The 20,180-nt window shown below is 41.7% G+C and overlaps 1 protein-coding gene across 3 annotated transcripts in view; it reads left to right on the top strand.

Moving 5' to 3' along the window:
- The window catches only part of znf318 (zinc finger protein 318), a 99,239-nt gene that overhangs the window by 20,431 nt on the left and 58,628 nt on the right, over positions 1-20,180 (top strand). The window contains exon 1 of one of the 3 annotated variants that reach the window (XM_048596736.1): positions 9,664-9,681. The exons of the other annotated variants lie outside the window; for them this stretch is intronic. The gene's annotated coding sequence lies outside the window, so the exon portion shown is untranslated. Of the gene's footprint in view, positions 1-9,663; positions 9,682-20,180 lie in introns of those variants that run through there. 3 annotated transcript variants of the gene reach the window in all.

Genomic DNA, 20,180 nt, shown 5'->3' on the forward strand with positions numbered 1-20,180 from the left:
CAAGGTGCAGGGCTGGATGAACACAGCAGGCCAAGCAGCATCAAAAGGGGCAGAGGCGCTGACGTTTCTGGCCTCGACCCTTCATCAGAAAAAGGCCTTTTTCTGATGAAGGGTCTAGGCCCGAAACGTCAGCCTCTCTGCTCCTATGATGCTGCTTGGCCTGCTGTGTTCATCCAGCCCTGCACCTTGTTGTCTGAGGTTATGTGTGGAATGAGAGGAAATGGGTGAGATCCTTAATGAGTACTTTACATTAGTTTCCCTCAAAGAGAGGGACTTGAGAGATGTTAAGGTTAGGGAAAGGTATATAAACACTCTTGGGCACGTCAATATAATGAAGGAGGAAGTGTTGGGTTTCTTGAAATATGTTAAGGTAGGCAAGTCTCCAGGGCCAGACTGGGTTTATCTCAGGATACTGTGGGAGGGAGAGAATAGTTGGGGTCTTAACGGATATCTTTGCATCTTCTTTGGTCTCGGGTGAGGTTGCAGAGGATTGGAGAATGGCTAATGTTGCTCCTTTGTTTAAGAAGGGAAACAGATAATCCAGTTAGTTACAGGCCAGTGAGCCAGATGTCAGTCGTTGGGAAGCTGTTGGAGAAGATAGAGAAACAGGATTTATTCACAATTGGAAATGAAAGGACTTGTCAGTGATAGGCAGCATGGGTTTGTGCAGAGGAGGTCATGTCTTATCAACTTGATTGGGTTTTTTGAGGAGGTGACAAGAATGATAGATGGCAGGACAGTGGATGATGTCTACATGGACTTTACTAAAGCATTTTTTAAAGTACCTCGTGGCAGGCTGGTACAGAAGATAGAGTCTCATGAGATCCAGGATGAGCTGGCTGGATGAATACAAAACTGGCTTGGTCATAGAAGACAAAGTAGCGGTGGAAGGGTGCTTTTTGGAATGAAGATCAGTAACTAGTGGTGTTCCCATACACACACAAATATCTGGAGGAAAATGTCAGTTGTCTAATTAGTAAATTTGCACATGACACCAAAATTAATGGAATTGCAGATTGTGAGAAGGATTATCAAAGGATACAGCAGGATATAGATTTCAGATTTGGGGTGTGAAATGGCAGATGGAGTTTAATCTGGACAAATGCGAAGTGGTGTGTTTTGGAAGATCGAATTCAAATGTGAATTATACAATAAATGGTAGAACCTTTAGCAGCATTGACATACGGAGGAATCTGGGCGCACAGGTCCATAGAGCAGCAACCCAGGTGAATATGGTGGTCGAGAAGGCACACAGCACTCTTGCCTTCGTTGGCTGGGACATCGGATATAAAAGTTGGCAAGTTATGTTACAACTGTATGAAACTTTAGTCAGGCCACATTTGGAATATTATGTGCACTTCTGGTCGCCACACCACCAGAAGGATTTGGATGTTTTGGAGAGGATACAGAGAAGGTTGACCAGGATGTTGCCTGGAGGGTTTTCGTTATGTGAGCTTGGATAAACTCTGAGATATACAAGGTGTAGAGCTGGATGAACACAGCAGGCCAAGCAGCATCAGAGGAGCAGGAAAGCTGACGTTTCGGGCCTAGACACTTCATCAGAAATGGCCTGATTGTTTTCACTGGAAAAGCAGAGAGTGAGACGTCACCTGATAGAGGTCTACAAAATTGAGAGGCATAGATGGGATTGTTAGTCAGAGGCTTTTCCCCAGGGTGGAAAGGTCAGGTACAAGAGAGCTCAAACTTTTGGCACAGGTCTGTAGCTCGGGTTGTGGGTGAGGTTGTTGACTTGCTCGCTGAGCTGGCTTGTTGTCGTTCAGAAATTCCAAGCGGAGTAGAACAACATCGCTTCATCGAAGGCTCCACTGATGAAGTCACCTAGCATGGTGATGAAATGTCTGAACGAGAACAAGTCAGATCGGTGAACAAGTCAACAACTTCAAAAAAGGGCTCAGGTTCAAGGTGAGAGGGGTGAAGTTTAGGGAAGAAGTGCAGGGAAAATTTTTTCTCTCAAGTGGTGAGTGCCTGGAACGCACTGCCAGGTGGAGGCGGTAGAAGCAGCCTTGTTAGCAATGTTTATGGTGTATCTTGGTAGACACATGAATGTGAGGCAAACAGAGGGATAGATATCCCGCAACTGCAATAAGTAGCTGGCGTAAGGAAGAATTAGGAATCGGCGCCAGCTTGGTGGGCTGAAGGGCCTGTTCTTGAACTGAGGCCATGCAACTTAATTTATTCAGTACGAGAACAAATGAATCTGTGTTTCCTTTGACTTTTTGTAACTTTGGAATACTACTTCGGCTTTTGAGTAAGAATAAAATCAACAAGATTGAGGTTTTAACTATGTTGGTAAATAAATGCTCTTTGTCTGAATTTTTAGTGCAAGTTTTGTTTTCAGGTTTGTTTGGACATAATTTGGCATTGGCCTAGTTTTATGGCTACTGTCAACTCACTCATTACAAGTGAACTAACACAGTCTGGCAACTGCACAGATACATTTTAATTATGAAGATCGAAAGGTGCTGTGATTAGCTGCTCCTCTGTGGGGTGGGTGCACCGGATAGATGAGATTCTTTAGAAATCACTGGACTTGAAATCTGTCTAACCCTGCCTTGAATACATATATGAATATAGAATTAAGAGCAGGAGTAGGCCACTTGGCCTTCGGGCCTGGCACTCCTGTTCATTTAGACTGAGGATGATTTTAACCTCAACTCCATATTCCTGACTCTTCTTGACAACTTTTCATCTCTTTGCTTATCAACAATCTGTCTCTGACCTTAAATGTTCAAAGTATCTGCCTTCATCCCTCTTTGAGGAAGAAAGTGCCAAAGAGACACAACCATCTGAGAGAAATAATTTCACCATATCTCTGTCTTGTATGAGTTGCCCCTTATTTTTAAACATTAAGGCCCTAATTCTAGACTCACTCAGTGCAAACATTTTACATCCACCCTGCCAAATCCTGAAGAGGTGACAAAGACAATTGAGGGAAGGGCTGTGATGTGGTTTATATGGACTTCAGTAAGGCATTTGATGAAGTCACACATGGCAGATTGGTACAAAAACTGAAATCACATGGGATTTGGGGTGGGCTGGCTAGATGGATACAAAATTGGCTTGGTCATAAGAGACGGGGGGTAGCGGTGGAAGTGTATTTTTCAGAATGGTGGCCGGTAACTAGTGTGTTCCACAGGAATCAGTCTTAGGTGCTCTGTTGTTTGTGTATATAAATGATCTGGAGGAAAACGTGGGTGGTCTAATTAGTAAGTTTGCACATGACACGAAGATTGTTGGAGTTGCTGATAGTGCTGATTGGGCGCAGAAATGGCAGATGGAGTTTATGCAGACCAGTGTGAGGTGATGCATTTTGGAGGATCAAATTTGGGTGTGAATCTTACTGTAAATGGCGGAACTCTTAGGAACATTAACATACAGCCGGATCTGGCCATGCAGGTCCACAAATCTCTAAAAGTAACAGGTGGCCAAGGAGATTAAGAAGATATATGGCACGCTTGCCTACATCGGCTGGGGAAAGGGGTACAAGAGTTCGCAAACCATGTTGCATCTATATAAAATTGTTATTCGGCTGCATTTGGAGTATTGTGTGCAGTTTTGGTCGCCACATTACCAGAAGGACATGGAAGCTTTGAAGAGAGTGCAAAGAAAATTCGTGAGGATGTTGCCTGGTCTGGAGGGCATTGGCTATGAGGAAAGGTTTTAAAAAGACTAGGATTGTTGTCACTGGAAAGACAGCGGCTGAGAGGAAACCTGTTAGAAGTCGACAAAATTATGAGAGGCTTAAATAGGGTGGATGGTTAGAGGCTTTTTCCCAGCGTTGAATTTTCAATCACAAGGGGGCACAGGTTCAAGGTGAAAGTTGAAGGGAGATGTGCGAGGGAAGTTTTTCACGCAGAGTGGTAGGAGCTTCGAATGCACTGCCAGAAGAGGTGGTGGAAGCAGGCATGTTGGTGACATTTAAGAGGCATCTGGATGGTTACGTGTTTAGGGAGGGAATAGAGGGATATGGACCAAATAAGGGCAGAAGGTTTGTTTTTATTTGGTTAGGGCATGATGATCGGCACAGGCTTGGAGGGCCCAAGGACCTGTTCCTGAGCTATACTTTTCTTTTGTCCCATATGCTTCAATCAAGTCACTTTTTAAAACATCACTAGATACCAGCATTACCAGTACAGTGTTTCCTCAGTTCAGCTATTCGTCTATTAAAACCTTCTTTGAAGTGTTTCCCGTGCATTCACATCATCCCTTAAATTGGGAGTTCCTATAGTGCATAGTATTCCAGATGTGGTCTCTCTACTACGCTGTATAATTGAAGCATAACTACCTACTTTTGCATTTGCTTCCCCTTCTAATAAATAATAGCATTCTATTTGCTTTCACAATTAGTTTCTGTACCTGCGAATCAACCTTTTGCAGTTCACGCATTGGGACATCCAGATGTCTCACCATTTAGGTAATTCTTTTATTCTTGCTGCCTAAACAGCGCTTCCACATTTTCCAACTTTGTTCTCTTTTTTGCCAGATCTTTGCCTAACCTATCTGTCCTTTTTATAACTTTCATTTCTACTTTCCCACCTATCTTTCTGTTATTAGCAAATTTAACTTTCTTTGGTTGTTTCATCCAAATCACTTATAAAAATTGTGAAGAGTTGAAGCCCAAGCACTTGTAACCAATGTTGTGCCTCATATTTTTCAAACCAGGAAATGACCCATTTATGTCTTTCTATTTGTTAGCCAGTCTATTTCTCCATGCCAATGTTGTTTCTACACTATGAGCTTTTATTTTACACAGTATCCTTTAATGCGGCACCTAAATGATGATAAATGCCTTCTGGAAATGTACATAAGGTATATCCATTGGTTCCCCTTTATCTACAGACTACATCTTACTTCAAAGAGCTCAGTTGGGGAATCATGTCTAAAAATTCATGAAGCCACATGACTGTGCCTGATTACCTTGAATTAATCTGAGTGTCCTGCTGTGATGTGGTCAATGACTATTTTCTGAGGAAGAGCGAGGATAAATTCTTCCTTGTCTCCATCTTTAAATAGAGGAGTCTTTATTGTGAAACTGTTGCTCTGCTTGTGGCATAATCTAGAAATCATAAATGATAACTTGGCATTTACCTTGTCAAGCCCCCTCAAATTGTTTCAAATAGATCACCTGTCAATTCTTCTAGGCTCAACTTTTCCTCATCAGACAACTCATTCATCTCAGAATTCACCTCATGGATCTTCTCTGGACTTTTTTATTCATTCACAGGATGTGGGCAACTTGGGTCAGGCCAGCATTTAACTACCCTCTGGGCAATTAGGAATGGGTGATAAGAGTCAATGACATTACAGTGGGTTTGGAGTCACATACACCAGACCAGGTAAGGATGGCAGTTACCTTAACTAAAGGGCATTATTAAACCATCTGTGTTTTTTAGTTAGTGGTCACCATTTGACCATTAATTCCAGATTTTTATTAAATTCGATTCCACCATCTGTTGAGATTCAAATCCAGGTCTCTGGATTAGAAGTCTAATGATAATGTGACAGTAGGCAATTGCCTCCAATACAGGTATATTACTTCCTAAGTAAGGAGAACAAAACTGTAAGCAGTACTGTAGGTATGGCCTCAACCAGTGCCCTGTACAGTTGGAGCAAGACTTTGTTACTTTGGTACTCAATCCATTCAGCTCTCCCTAATTATTTGATATTTGCATGTGAACTTTGTGATACATGTGCCAGAACACCTGAGCTTGATCAAGATCCCACTGAACCACAACGTGCTGAAATCTCTTCCTGTTTAAATGGTGCTTTTTGGTTCCTCCTGTTACAGCAGACCACTTCGGATTTTCACATGTTGCACTCTATTTGCCAAAGTTTTGCCCGCTCTTAGTGTACCTATGTTCTTTTCAGACTCTTTGTTTGTTCAGAGATTGCTTTTCTACCTATCTGTGCATCATCAGCAAATTTAGTTGCAGTACGATCTGTCCCTTTATCCAACTTATTAAAATAGTTTGTAAATTGCTGAGGCCTCAGCATTGATCCCTGTGGCACTCCACTTGCCATCATGAATTCGTGTCAGTAAGTGTTCAATTTTTTTGTGGGCAGCTTTCTTCAAGGTCTGCAGTGCATTCAGTGCAGACTAAGATTTTTGTTCTTTGTGTTTGTATTCCTTTCTCTATAGTCTTAAGCCCAGTAATCTTGGTAAACAATTGTGAGATGTAAGTATAGTAATGAAGTACCTTTGTCGCATGCTTCCATATAATTTACAAGTTCCCACTGGAGACAGCATCCTGAAACAATTTTGCTCTTCCTGCACTGTAATTATCCTGGAACGCCTAACAGCTTCCTCCATGTCCCCAGATGAACCCTTACCATCTTCAACTGTGTTCTGGGTGGCATGGTGTCTGTAGGCTTGGGTGACTGTGTGGCATTTGCACGTTCTGCCTGTGTCTGCATGGGTTTCCACCAGGTGCTTCAGTTTCCTCCCACAGTCCAAAGATGTGCAGTTTAGGTGGATTGGCCATGCTAAATTGCTCCCGTAGTGTGCAGGTTAGATGGATTAGCCAATGTAAATGTGGGTTGGGGGATGGGGTCATGGAGCTAGGTCTGGGTGGTATGCTGTTTGGAGGGTTGATGCAGACTCAATGGGCCGAATGGCCTCTTTCTGCACTGCAAGGATTCTGTGTAATCTGGTTGAGTTGATACCTCACACCACCTTATTTGGGATGGGTACCAAAAGCTGATATTGCCAGTGTCCCCTGAACTAATTAAAAATCCTTGTCTTAAGTAAATGAATATTGAATAAAATAGTATTGTGTAGCCCACTACTTCTCTTGATACATGAAAAAAAGAACCCACTTTTTCCCGAAACATTAACTTACAGGAGCATAGAATGTTGCAGCACCCAAGTGTTCATGCAGCTGTCAGGAAGAGTAGCTTTGCTAGTCCCACTCCGTGGTCCTTTCTCTGTGGCTGTGATTTGTTTTTTTTACCACTTCAGGTACTTAACCAGTTCTTTTTTAAAGCCATGATTGAATCTGCCTCCACCACACTGTCACATTGCAGATCATAAACATTTGCAATTAAAGGAGTTTTTCCTTGTGACCTTTTGTTTTACCAGTGGCCTTAAATAATATCTTCAGGTTCTTTACCAATGGCAACAGTTTCTTCTAATCTGCTGTGCCTAGACCCCTCAGGATTTTGAGGACCCCTCAAAAATTTCCTTTCAACATTTCTGATAGTTGACAGTCTCAGCTTACCAATCTATCCTATAATTAAAGTTTCTCATCCTCAGAAATGTTCTTGTTAACCTTTTCTGCGTCCACTCCATTGCTTTCAAGTCTTTCCTGAAGTATTGTCCAAAATTGAAAACAATATTTCCAATTAAGGCTGTTTCTTTTATGCAGGTACTGATAACTCAGTCAGCCTGGAAAAAGAGTGCTGGTCTTTTTTTTCATTCACTCATGAGTCAGAGGGGAGATGATGGCCTAGTGGTATTATCGCTGAACTGTTAATCCAGAGACCCAGTTAATGTTCTGGGAACCCAGGCTCGAATCCCGCCATGGTAGATGGTGGAATTTGAATTCAATAAATATCTAGAATTAACAGTCCAATGATGATTATGAATCCATTGTCAATTGTTGTTAAAACCCATCTGGCTCACTAATGTCTTTTAGGGAAGGAAACTGCCATCCTTACCTGGTCTGGCCTGCTTGTGACTCCAGACCCACAGCAATGTGGTTGACTCTGAACTGCCCTCTGGGCAATTGAGGATGGGCAATAAATGCTGCCTGGCCAGTGACTCCCTCATCCTGTGAATGAATAAAGAGAAAAAAAGAACTTTACTGGCTGGCTAATATTCATTGCCTGCCTCTAGTTGCCCTTGAGAATTTGGTTGTGAGCTGCCGCCTTGAACCATTGTAGTCCATGTGCCATAGGTAGACCCACAATATCATTTTTCCCCAGCAACATTCTTTATAGGCACTGGATCCAGTGAAATACAACTTTGGTTCTTCACTCTAAAATTTCTTACTTAACTGATAAGATTGCAAGTAGGTCTTCACTGAACTCTGCAAATAGTGAAAGGCACAGAGGGTATCGAGACTATATGTATCTGAGCTAGCACTTAGTATATTCCCCCCCCCCCAACCATTTTGACTCCATGTGGTAGTATATTATGATATTTCATTTCATAATCCTCCCTGATTGCACCAATATTCTCTACCCAGTATAACATCTTACTTGGTGTTAACTCTGGTATAACTGCGATTGACAGAACAACGACAATCAACAAATCATCATGTATAATACACTTCGCATTTTTATTGTGTACACCTGTTAAACCCTTGAGCTGGCAGCTGGTACAGAGGTACGTCATCTTTGTCTCAGATTTTTCCCTTGTCCTCTCAAGTATTCATGATCCATAGGTGCTGCCGGCATTATTTCTGGTAATTCAAGAGAATTTCCTGCACCTGAATGAATTCATTAATACCTCGGGCATAAGTCTCTATTGTGACCTAGCTCTGAATTAGCCATGTAAGGTCCTGGTCGATAATAAGCTGTCTGTCCTGAAGAATGTGAAAGTTGGGGCGGCATGATGGTTAGCGCTACTGCCTTAGTGTCAGAGCCGATTCCAGCCTTGGGTGACTGTCTGTGAAGTTTGCAGGGACACTGGGAGAACATAAGAATAAAACTCCCTAAGAATAAAGGCCAAAATTCCTTGTGCCTTCTTAATTACTTGCTGCAACTTATTTCCTCGTCCTGTAAAATGCGTTCTCTAATCTGAATTCATCTGTAATGGTATTCCATATCTTGGGATTACCTCTTCTAATGTTGCTCAAGCAACGTTAGTTGCTGAGCAGGCTTGCGTGCAATAGGTTTCCACCCACCCTGTGAGTTAATAACAACCAAACAATAAGTTTTTCCCTGACTTGGTGAGCGGAATTCAGTAGAATCGATTTGTAACTGCTCCCAAAGCCCTCTAGTCTGGACTGGTGTCACACGTGAAGATTGATTGGTCTTCCTGGCTTATGTTGGGCATGCAGTGGGCTTTGCTGACTTTTGCTATGTGTCTTCCGGTTCCATACCACAATCTGCCCAACATGACGTCCTCCCACGCTGTGCCTTTCAATGCAATATTTTCCTGCGGTTATGCCACGTGCAGTGTGGTGTTAACTTTTTTTTCTCTTTTTTTCCAAATGTCATTAGCACCTTTTCTACTGCTTGCTCTGCGCATCGTTACTCTTCCTCTTGAGTAGCCATGTGTAAATGTACCATGTTTGTTTCTTCCAAACCAGTTGTCGGTGCTGTTGTGACTGTCACCTTAGCTGCCTCACTGCATATTGATTACTTACTTGAATGGTGCATGTTCCCTTCCAACGTGCTAATCAATACTGCCACTAGTAGTAATGCAGTAGCTCTCACTAATTCGTTAATGACTGTCTCATGAGGTGAGATGATGTACCCCCTTCAACTTCATTTTACCATATAAAACTGCAGACTTACCTGCTGTCTTTATAAATGTTAGCCTGTTGAGTTCATTATCGTAGTGTTCTAATTTGTACTCAACATTTCACATTGTATTCAAAGGTCCTGTTTCTTCGCTCCACCACACCTGAAGATGATGGAGGTCACTATCTATATGTGATGGTTTTGTCCCATCTACAGATTGTTATAGACCAGACCAGACCAGACTTCTTTCAAGTATAACAAGGAGCTATCCTAGACCCTAACTTTTATTTTGTTTAAAGGCTGTGTAAGGTGCTGTGTTCCAAATGTAATTCAATTGATTACACTACTCATCTTTAAGCAAAACACACTTTTTATTCTTATACCACCGTTAAAGTACAAACAGAAGAAAGAGGAATTGATATAACTTTAACCCTGTTGAAAGCTAAACTAAAACCTGGGTTCTTGTGCGAGCCAGACTCCACACTTTCAAGCTCTTACTATTGTTCCAACTTTTTAAAAAAAATCCCAAGGCCTCACAAGCTGTTTACTTTATTGGCTTGGAGGAGACAGCTTGATATCTATGGCTCAAGACTGCTCCATTTAAAAATAAGGAAAAAATATACCTCTTAAAGCATTTCTGAAGAAGGGTCTAGGCCCGAAATGTCAGCCTTCCTGCTCCTCTGATGCTGCTTGGCCTGCTGTGTTCATCCAGCTCTACACCTTGTTATCTCAGATTCTCCAGCATCTGCAGTTCCTACTACCTCTTAAAGCTGTACTGTTTTTACAAGATAATTTTGCTCAATCACATTCTGTAACACGTTGTTGCTAATTCTTAATTACTGGCACTTCGACACAAATTCTTTAAATACTTGGCAGCAGATGGCACATTGTTGTACACCAGGGACCCAGTTTGATTCCTGCCTTGAGTGTCTGGCTGTGTGAAGTTTGCAGATCCTCCTTCTGTCTGTGTAGGTTTCTTCTGGGTGCTCCACTTTCCTCGCATAGTTCAGAGATGTGCAGGCTAGGTGGATTGGCCATGCTAAATTGCTCCTGCAGTGTCCAGGGATGTGTTGGCAAGGTGGATTACCCATGGTAAATATAGGGTTACTGGGATAGGGTGGGGGCTCTGGGTGGGATGCTCTTTTTGGAGGGTTGGTGGAGGCTCCATTGGCCGAATGTTCTCTTTCCGTACTGCAGGATTCAATGATTGTAAATCAAGTCAATTTAAAGATCCTACCATTCTCTCCTTGGACTGCATCCTGCATCCAACTTGTAGATGTTTCTTGACCCTACTAATTGTCCCAAGTCCTCAAAGCACACTTACTGTTCATACCTTCTCAAGAGTCTTAGAAATCATCCACTCAACATTCTCACCAACAGAAATCAAACAATTTTCTTTGATTCCAGACACTAGCATGTTCGAACATGTTTATGTTCTACATTTTGGGTTTGGACATCTCTCACTTCTGGGTTCAAATAAACTACTGGGTGCCCTTTAAAATATGTTTTGTCTAGGTGTGTTATTTCAAATCATCCTTTGTCACTGCTGTAATTTTTTGACTGACCTCCAAGAGGCTTAGGCTGGGCCTTGAGTACTTTCCAGGAGTGAAGAACAAAGGACGGTGCCTCATTTTGTGTCTCTGTAAGGCCTCTCCCTACCAAACAGCTTTGAGTTCACTGTTGCACTCATGCATCCTGAAGAGTCTGACCTCTCTGTGCAGCTTTTTGGTTTCTCCCAATGTGCTCCCACTCCACTGTACCGTTGAAGCTCGGCACCCAGCACGGCTCACTGCTCTAACTGCAGGTGGTAAATTGAGAAGCGATCACCCAAATGCTGTTCTGAAGATATAATACAAGCTCATGCGACTATACCAAACTGTTATAGATGGTCAATTTGACAGATTGATAAGGGAACCGGTAGCAATCCTTTATTTCATACGCTTGTATGGAGAGAAGCTTTAACAGATTGGAGCTCACTCTGTTGAGATACAGAATGCCTTCAAACTTTATACAGATTACAGGTTGTAACTTATTATTCCCACACTTCAGTATTCACATGTCCCATGTTTCCCCACAGTTGACAATATCTGTTCCTCATCAAAGGCCTTTAATAGCATAGTTTCTTGCTACTAACTTTAGTGCCCTTTTTGTTAGTTCCTACATAGTTTGCTGGCTTTGTTTATTACTGACTGTGTTGCTAAAGCTTTAACACTTAAGTAACTAAATCCTTTCACCCCCCACTTATTTTAAAAATTCTCTAGAATGAACCTGGATCTGCGCCTGATGTGCTAAAACTGGCAGCACTACAGCCAGGTGCTGTTAAATGGGATGAGAATGGGAGGCTAGTTTATTCAACAGGAGCAGACACAAGGGCAAAAGACCTCTTCTGTTCTTTAATCTTTCTGTGGTAACTAAAAACAAAAAAAATACTGTTTTGGGATTACTTCATAATCGTGATTTCCGTCATATTCTCAAACTTTCACTTTAATGTCAGTGACCGAACCTGCTGATCCCATCTCCAGCACTTATTTTTCTCTTGCAAATTTTATGAATGTCTGATTTCAGTTTCTTTCTTAGTCCTAAATGTTAATGAATAAACTTCTGGGGCAATCATCAACTATTGCTCTTGACACCTTAATGGTCTGCGAATTGCTGTTGTGACAAACTGATGTACACATTCATAGGTGTACCTATCAAGGCTATTATGATCCCAACTGATGTTAGTACTGGGCAAATCAGTTCCATGAATTATATCTGGCTTGGTAGATCTTTAATAGATATTTAATATTTCATTGAAACATAAACTCAGAAGACAGCAGATTTGGTTTTGATTTTAGCAACAAAATGGTAGTTAATTACACTAATTACAAGAAAAGACAAGCTATATTAATCTAACAATTTGAAAGGGTTCAAAACCCGCAATTTAAAGTCCTGTCTACTCCCTAACACCATCATTTTCAAGTTACTCGTACAAAATAGAAAAGTTTTCCTACCATGCCCAATCTAATTGTTTGTTGTTACCGCTTTTTTTCCTGTCAGTTCCTGTTCTGTGAGCAGTGATGCCACCTTCTTGAATCCCCTTGCCACTGAGATTTTCTCAGCTTTGAATAATCAGTGCAGATTTCTAACCAAACACTCCTAGTCTGGATGTTTACATAAACTGAAACTAATGTTCTTTTTCAAGGAGACCTTACCCTTACATTGAACATCAGTCAGGTCTCCTTTGAACTGAATTCAGAAACTTTCAACGAAGTGTAAAAAGGACTTGCTCATCATAGCTTCTGCCATGCCAGATGGCTTAGTGTTTTTTTTTATCTTATGTTGCAAACCCACGTAAATAAAAAAATTCTATTAATATTCATGAGGCCTTCAAGTCATTTGCTCTCTGACAAAATCATAGTTCCAAGAATGCTGATGTAGTTATTTATTAAACCCCTTCACAAGAAAAAAAAGCATCACCTGTATGCCACCAATTTCCAATTCAGACTCTGAAAGAAAATATATACCTATTGAAATCACTGACCTCTCGTTGCAAGACGTTATGTAACATTAAGTTCCAAACATCTCCGGCTTCACGGCTACTTTTTAAACAAAGTGAAATATCTTTTAACTCCATCTTCTGTGAACTTTTTTAAAATAATTTGTGGGATGAGGATGTCACTGACTATGCCAACATTTATTGCCCATCCCAAAGAAGGCAGTTAAGAGCCAACTGCATTGCTGTGGGTCTGCAGTCATGTGTAGTACCAACCAGCTAAGGATCCTGTGGTGGGATTTGAACTTGGGTCTCTAGATTAACAGTCAGGCGATAATACTACTCAGCCATTACCTCCCCATCACTAGGCATGAAATGCAGAATTCTAGTCCAATCAAATTCCTCACTGGAATCAGAATTATTCTCTGAGTTACTTGCTGATTTATGTCCTTTTGTATAAGCTCTTCTCTCACCAAGTCATGTCTACTTTTACCTTCTCTTTTTTTGGTTTTTTGATTTTTCTCCTCTTTGCCACTCAAGTCTTTGTTTTTAAAAAAAAATATTGTTTTTTTCAACTCCCTTTTCAATCCTCTTTCCACATTTTTTTCCATTTTTGTTTCTCTCTTCTAATTTTAATTTCATTTCTAATGGAATCTCAGCTAATTGTAGCAGGCATTTCAAGTTCTTCTTACTTTAAATGCAGGGTAATGATTTTAAGTATCCTTTTGAAACCTGTTTCTATTTCTACCTTCAGATAATCTCCTAACAATGTGTTGCCTTTGTCAAAGATTTCAAATAATCCACTGTTATATTTTCTTCTTCTAGAAATACCTGAACGACAGTTAAAGCCACTTTGAAATTGTCTCTGTGTTACATACTTAACAACAACTCCAGTTTTGAGTCACTATTGCCTTGACTTTATTTCCTTAAGGTCCACATGTGGCTCTTTAATTTCAACAAATTTCTAATCTGCCAAGTGTAGTGCAACCCATCTGCAAACCTTTATGATTGCAGTTGATGGTAAAACTGGCCAAATCAGATTCCAGAATAAAACCTGGGTTGATGAACCATAAATTTTCATATAATCATACAGTACAGAAGAGGCCCTTTGGTCCATTGTGGCTGTACTGCCAAAAATGCGCTATGACCTGCACCAGTCCCACTTTCCCACATTAGGCCCATGGCCTTGAATGTTATTTTTTTTTCTTTATTCATTTGTGGAATGAGGACATCAGTGACCAGCCAGCATTTATTGCTCATCCCTAATTGCCCAGAGGACAGTTCAGAGTCAACCACATTGCTGTGGGTCTGGAGTCACATGTAGGCCAGACCAGGTAAGGATGGCAGTTTCCTTCCCTAAAGGACATTAATGAACCAGATGGGTTTTTCCAGCAATCGACAATGGATTCACGGTCATCATTAGACTCTCAATTCCAGATATTTACTGAATTCAAATTCCACCATCTGCCATGGCGAGATTTGAACCCAGGTCCCCAGAACATTATCTAGGTCTCTGGATTAGCAGTCCAGCGATAATACTACTCGGCCATCACCTCCCCAGTAATGTGCTCATCCAAATACTTTTTAAAGGTTGTTAGGTTTCCTGCCTCAACTACCCACCCAAGCAGTGCATTCCAGACCCCCAACACCCTCTGGGTGAGGATGTTTTTCTTCAAATCCCCTCTTAAACCTCCAACCTTCAAAAGTATGCCTCCTTGTTATTGACCCCTTGACTAAGGGCGGTAAAAATTGCTATCTGTTCACCATGTTATGCCCCTCATATTCTTATACACCTCTATCAGGTCTTCCCTTCACCTTCTCTGCTTCAAGGATAGCACCATGACCTTATCTAGCTTCTCTTCAGAGCTGAAATGCAATCCCAGGCAACGTATTGGTAAATCTCATTTACACTCCCTCTAGTGCAATCATCACCTTCCCTGCTGTTGTCCAGAGCTGCCCACAGTATCCATTTCGGCAACCACTCTGGTTGAGTACGATTGTTCTCCGTAAGCGTGTCTATTTGTGGGTTTTCAGACGGCTGAAGAGGCCGCATTAAGAGCCACTGATTCTGTTGTTTGAGCGTTGATGGGTGATAGTGGTGGGTGGGCCTTCCTAAAGTTCAGTCTCTCCTCGTGCAAGAGTTCCTTCTGTTCAGTGCGGTGGAGATTGTTTTCATGGCATATAGCTCCTTTCTGGATTATGTTTGTCCAGTGATTCCGGTTTGTAGCCATCTCCTCATTATTGATGTTGAAATGGAATTTCTTGAATTTGGTCTGGATGTTATCTTTGAAGTGTTTCTTTTCGCCACCACCGCGGGCTGACCTTCCTTCAGCTGGGAGTGCATGATCTGTTTTGGGAAGTGTGAGTTGGGCATTTGGATGACATGGCTGTTGACTTAGAGTTGCTGTTGAATTGTGGTGATGATGCTGGCTATGTTAGCCTCAAATGCTGATGTCAGTGTGCATGTCTTCCAGTGATCCGCAAGATTTTTTGTAGGGATCTCCAGTGGTGTTCCAGTGCTTTAAGGTGCCTACTGTAAGTGGTCCACATTTCAGCTCCATATAGTGTGTGGGAAGAACGACAGGTTTGAAGACCAGAAGTTTCGTCTGGCCCTGTAGGTTATGGTTTTCAAACATCCTTCTTGTGAGTCAGGCATAGGCTCCACTGGGACAGCTCAAATCGTGTTGTATTTCTACATCCATGTTGGCCTTTAAGGAGAGAAGGTTGCTGAGGTAAAGGAAGTGATCCACATTTTCAAGGGGATGGTTGTTGACTTTTCCTTGGAGGAGGGTTGGACGGACTGTTGGGTGGTGATTGATGGAGTACGGGAGCCTTTTATGTTAAGGGTAAGACATAGGCACTTATACGCCTTGGCAAAGTCGTCCAAGATGCACTGCAGATCTTCTGCAGAATGTGCTGTGATGGCGTTGTTGTCAGCATATTGAAGCTCCAAGATGGAGGTGGTGGAGACCTTGCCCTTGGTGTTGAACAAACTGCAGTCCATACAGTAAATGACTTGAATTCCCTTGGGCAGGTTTTGGCCTGTGAGATGGAGGATGACAACAATGAAGGTGGTGAACAAGGTGGCCACGATGATACAGCCCCCTTTCAGTTTCTCCACAATGAAAGGTTCAGATTCCAATCCACAGTTGCTAGCTACTGTCGCAGACATGTCGTCATGAAGCAGCCTCAGCATCCAGATGAGCTTATCAGGAATGCTGCATTGTGACAGTGACTGCTAGAGACTCTGGTAATTAACTGTGTCAAAGGCCTTAGGTCAGTGAAGGCCATGTAAAGCGATTTTTTTTTTTTTTTCTGTCCCTGACATTTTTTTTTTGTAATTGACGTGCTGTGAAGATTACGTCTGAAGATTGTCTGGTTGGGCGAGGCCACGCTGAGTCAGGGAGTATTTCTTCGGATAATGGCAGAAATTTATTTGCGAGAGCACTTAAGTACTTTGCCAATGGTTGACAGAAGGGAGATGCCTAATTCCCACAGTCAGCCTTGTCACCCTTTTTGAATACGGTCACAATCAGAACATCCCTGAGTTCTGAAGGGAGTTCTTCTTTGAGCCACATCTTCAAAAGAAAAGCATGTATATGTTCATGGAACTGTGGATTCCTGCAGTGATCCAATCAGGATCAGCAGTCTTGTTGTTTCTCAAGCTCCTTATGGCATCTTGTACTTTAGTCGTGCTGAGAAGTTCTCCCAAGTGACTTTGCCTGGATCTCTGAGGGATTTTGTCGATGATTTCCAAGTTAACATTGAGGAGTTCTTGGAAATGTTCTCTCCAGGGTGTGTTTATTGCCTCATTGTCCTTGAGCAGTTTTTGTCTGTCTTTAAAGCGTAGAGTATTTAGAGCACGGTAGCTTGGACCGTATGTTGCCTTGGTGGCACTGAAGAAGCCTCTTGTGACACTGGCATCTGCCAGCTGCTGGATTTCCAAGGCCTTATCAGTCCACCATTTATTTTTGAGTTCCCTTACTTTCTTCTGGACATCAGCCTTAGCTTTGGCACAAGCCCTTCTTTTAGCCTTGCAATTCATGTCATGTGAATGCTTGTAGGGCTGAGGAATTTCAGCTCAAAAGAAAGATTGAAGAAGTTGGAACTGTTTCCTAGGAGAAGTGAAGGCTTCAAGGAGAGTTTGGAAGCATTCAAAATCTTTGGGTGTCTGCCAACAGCAGATTGGAAGAAACCATTTCTACTCATGAAAAGACTGAGAACCATAAGACTACAAGAAATAGGAACAGAGTAGGCAATTTGATTCCTTGAGCATGTTCCACCATTAGAAGGATCCCAGTTGATCCAACATGTCTCATGTCACTTTCCAGCCTTTTGCAGGAATCTTTAATTCCCCTACTGATCAAGGATCTATCTATCTTAGCCTTGAAAAAAGGACTCTACCCCCGCAGCACTCTGTTCCAAGCAGTTCTGAAGACACTGAAAGCTCAGAAGAAATTCCTCCTCATCTTGGTGTTAAATTGGCATCCCTTTATTCTGAGACTATGCCTTCTGGTCCCAGACTCTCCCATGAGGGCAACCATCCTCTCAGCATTTACCCTGTCAAGCCCTTTAAGAATCACGTATGTTTCAATGAGATCACCTCTCACTCATCTAAACTCCAATGAGTAGAGCCCCAACCTGTTTAGTGCTTGGTCATAAGACAGTCCCTCCATACCAGGGATTATCCTAGTGAACCTTCTCTGCACTGCCTACAATGAAAAAATATCTTTACTGAAAATAAGGAGACCAAAAATTGATCTCACTACTCCAGATGTGGTATCACGAGCACCATGTACAGTTGCAGTAAGACTTCCCTACTCTTACGCTCCAACCTCCTTGAAATAAGGGTCAATATTCCATTAGCCATCTTGATAACCTGCTAGCTTTCTGTGATTTGTGCACAAGTTCCTTCAAGTCCCTTTGCCTTGTAGCTTTCTGGAGTTTTTTGAAACAATAATGATGCTGTTTTGTTCTTCCTTCCAGAATGAACAACTTCACATTTTCCCTTTTGAAAGAGCATAGTTTTTGCTAATCTCGGAAATAACTTTGAATCTACTTAGATCTTTTTCACATATGAGTAGTGAGTGAAAGCAAGATGTGAATGCATTAGAGAGAAATCAGTAAAGATTTATGACTGGTCCTAGGACTGCAGAACTTCAGTTTTGTGGTTAGTGCTGTTTCCTTGGAGAAAACATGGTTGAAAGATATTAGAGATTTTTTTTAAAAAGGGATCCAGAAGGCAGAAAGTGTTCCTATTGGTGAAAGAAGGGTCAAAGATGCAAGATTATTGACAAAAGAAACAATGGTGACACGAGGGAAAACTTAGTGTCAAAGAGCCATACAGCATAGAAATAGACCCTCCAGCCCATGATGTCTGTGCTGACCAACAAACATGAAACTACAGTCATCCCATGTGCCTGCACTTGGTCCATCACCTATTGTGGCCTGGCATCTTAAATGCTCATCCAGATGCTTCTGAAATATTGCAAGAATACCTGCCTCCTCCACTCCTTCAGGCAGCACATTCCACATACTGATCACAGTCTGGGTGGAATTTTTTTTTTCTTTCCTCTGATCTCTTCTAAACCACAAGCTCCTCACCTTTGCCATGGAGAAGTGATTCTCACAATCTGCTCTGTCCATTGCTCTCAATTTTGTGTATCTCAATGAGGTATCACTTCAGCCTTCTTTGCTCTAAGAAAAATAAACCCAGTTTGTTCAGTCTCTCCTCTATCCTTGAGACTTTTCACCCCCGTGAATCTTTTCTGCACCCTTCCCAAAGCAGTCGCATCCTTCGGATTGTGTGGTGACCAGACTGCATATATCTGTGGCCTAACCAATAAGGTTGCAACAAGACTTCCTTGGTCCTATAATCTGTGCCCTGACTAACGAAGGCATGCATCCTGTATGTTGCCTTCACCATCCTGTCTACCTGTGCTGACATCTTCAGGAATCTGTGGACATGAACACCAAGGTCCCTTTGTTCCTTGGGTCCGGAGGGAGTACTACCATTCGTTTATTTGTAGGCTTCCCTTGTAACTCCCAAAATGCATCACTTCACATTTATTGAGATTGAATTCCAAGCTGGTTGGGATATGGAAAATGCACCTGCAAGTGGAGGATGCACGTTCAATTGAGATCTTCAAGAATGAATTGGATTATTATTTGATAACGAAGAACATGCAGCCAGAAGACTGAGAAGTAATACTCAATAAATTGCGCCTCAGGAGAGTCAACACAGACAATGGGCAAATGGCCTCCACTGTGCCCTTTTCTGTAAATCTGGCAGTTTTACATTTACTCTGAAGTATCTGTTAATGATGGGGTTAGAACACATTTTTCTTTTCCATAGCTCCTGTGTAAAGTTCTGGAATTCATTAAGTTCTATCCTAGAATCTGAAAGGGTTCAAATTATTGAAAGCAAACTGACCATTTTGCACCCTACTGGCTGTGAGTAGAATCTAATCACCCGTGTGGTTTCTAAATGGTTTGTAATTAATCGAATGCTTTCTTCTGAGCTATAGATAAAGAGCGTGTGAAAACAAAAGAAGTGTTACTTAATTAAATGTAACATTTTGTTCATTAAATTATTCTTACATTCTCAGTAAATTAGGGTTGTGCTTTTTTGTCTCCTATTAAAATTGAATTTGAGACAATCTGGTAAGTCCACTATTTGCAACTGTTTACAAATTTAATGGTCTCCAGTTTGTATCTTTTCAGTTGCAGCTAAATTTCAGGATTAGGTTATTATTAGCCGGTCTATTTTTTTTGAACTATCCACCATTAAAAGGGCCTTCACATTTGCATAGTTAGTGTGCCGGCAAATTTGGAACCTCGGTCACAAATAGCAAGTTCCCAGGTTTAATCCAGACCATTAGCTTCCCTCAACTGAAGTACAAATAGAAATGATAGTTAGTTAGCCTTGTTTTACCAGTGAAGTCTGCTTATTATTTAATACAAAATAAAAATGGAAAGGACTGCGGATGCTCTAAATCTGGGGAGGCGATGGCCTAGTGGAATTATTGCTGGACTGTTAATCCAGGGACCTAGAGAATGTTCTGGGGACCTGGGTTTGAATCCTGCCATTTGATGGTGGAATTTAAATTCAATAAATATCTGGAATTGACAGTCTAATGATGACTGTGAATCCATTGTCAATTGTTGGAAAAACCCATCTGGTTTACTAACGTCCTTTAGGGAAGGAAACTGCAATCTTTACCTGGTCTGGCCTACATGTGACTCCAGACCCACAGCAATGTAGTTGACTCTGAAC

This window comes from Rhincodon typus, chromosome 5 (assembly GCF_021869965.1).
Source record: "Rhincodon typus isolate 14 chromosome 5, sRhiTyp1.1, whole genome shotgun sequence".
NCBI lineage: Eukaryota > Metazoa > Chordata > Chondrichthyes > Orectolobiformes > Rhincodontidae > Rhincodon > Rhincodon typus.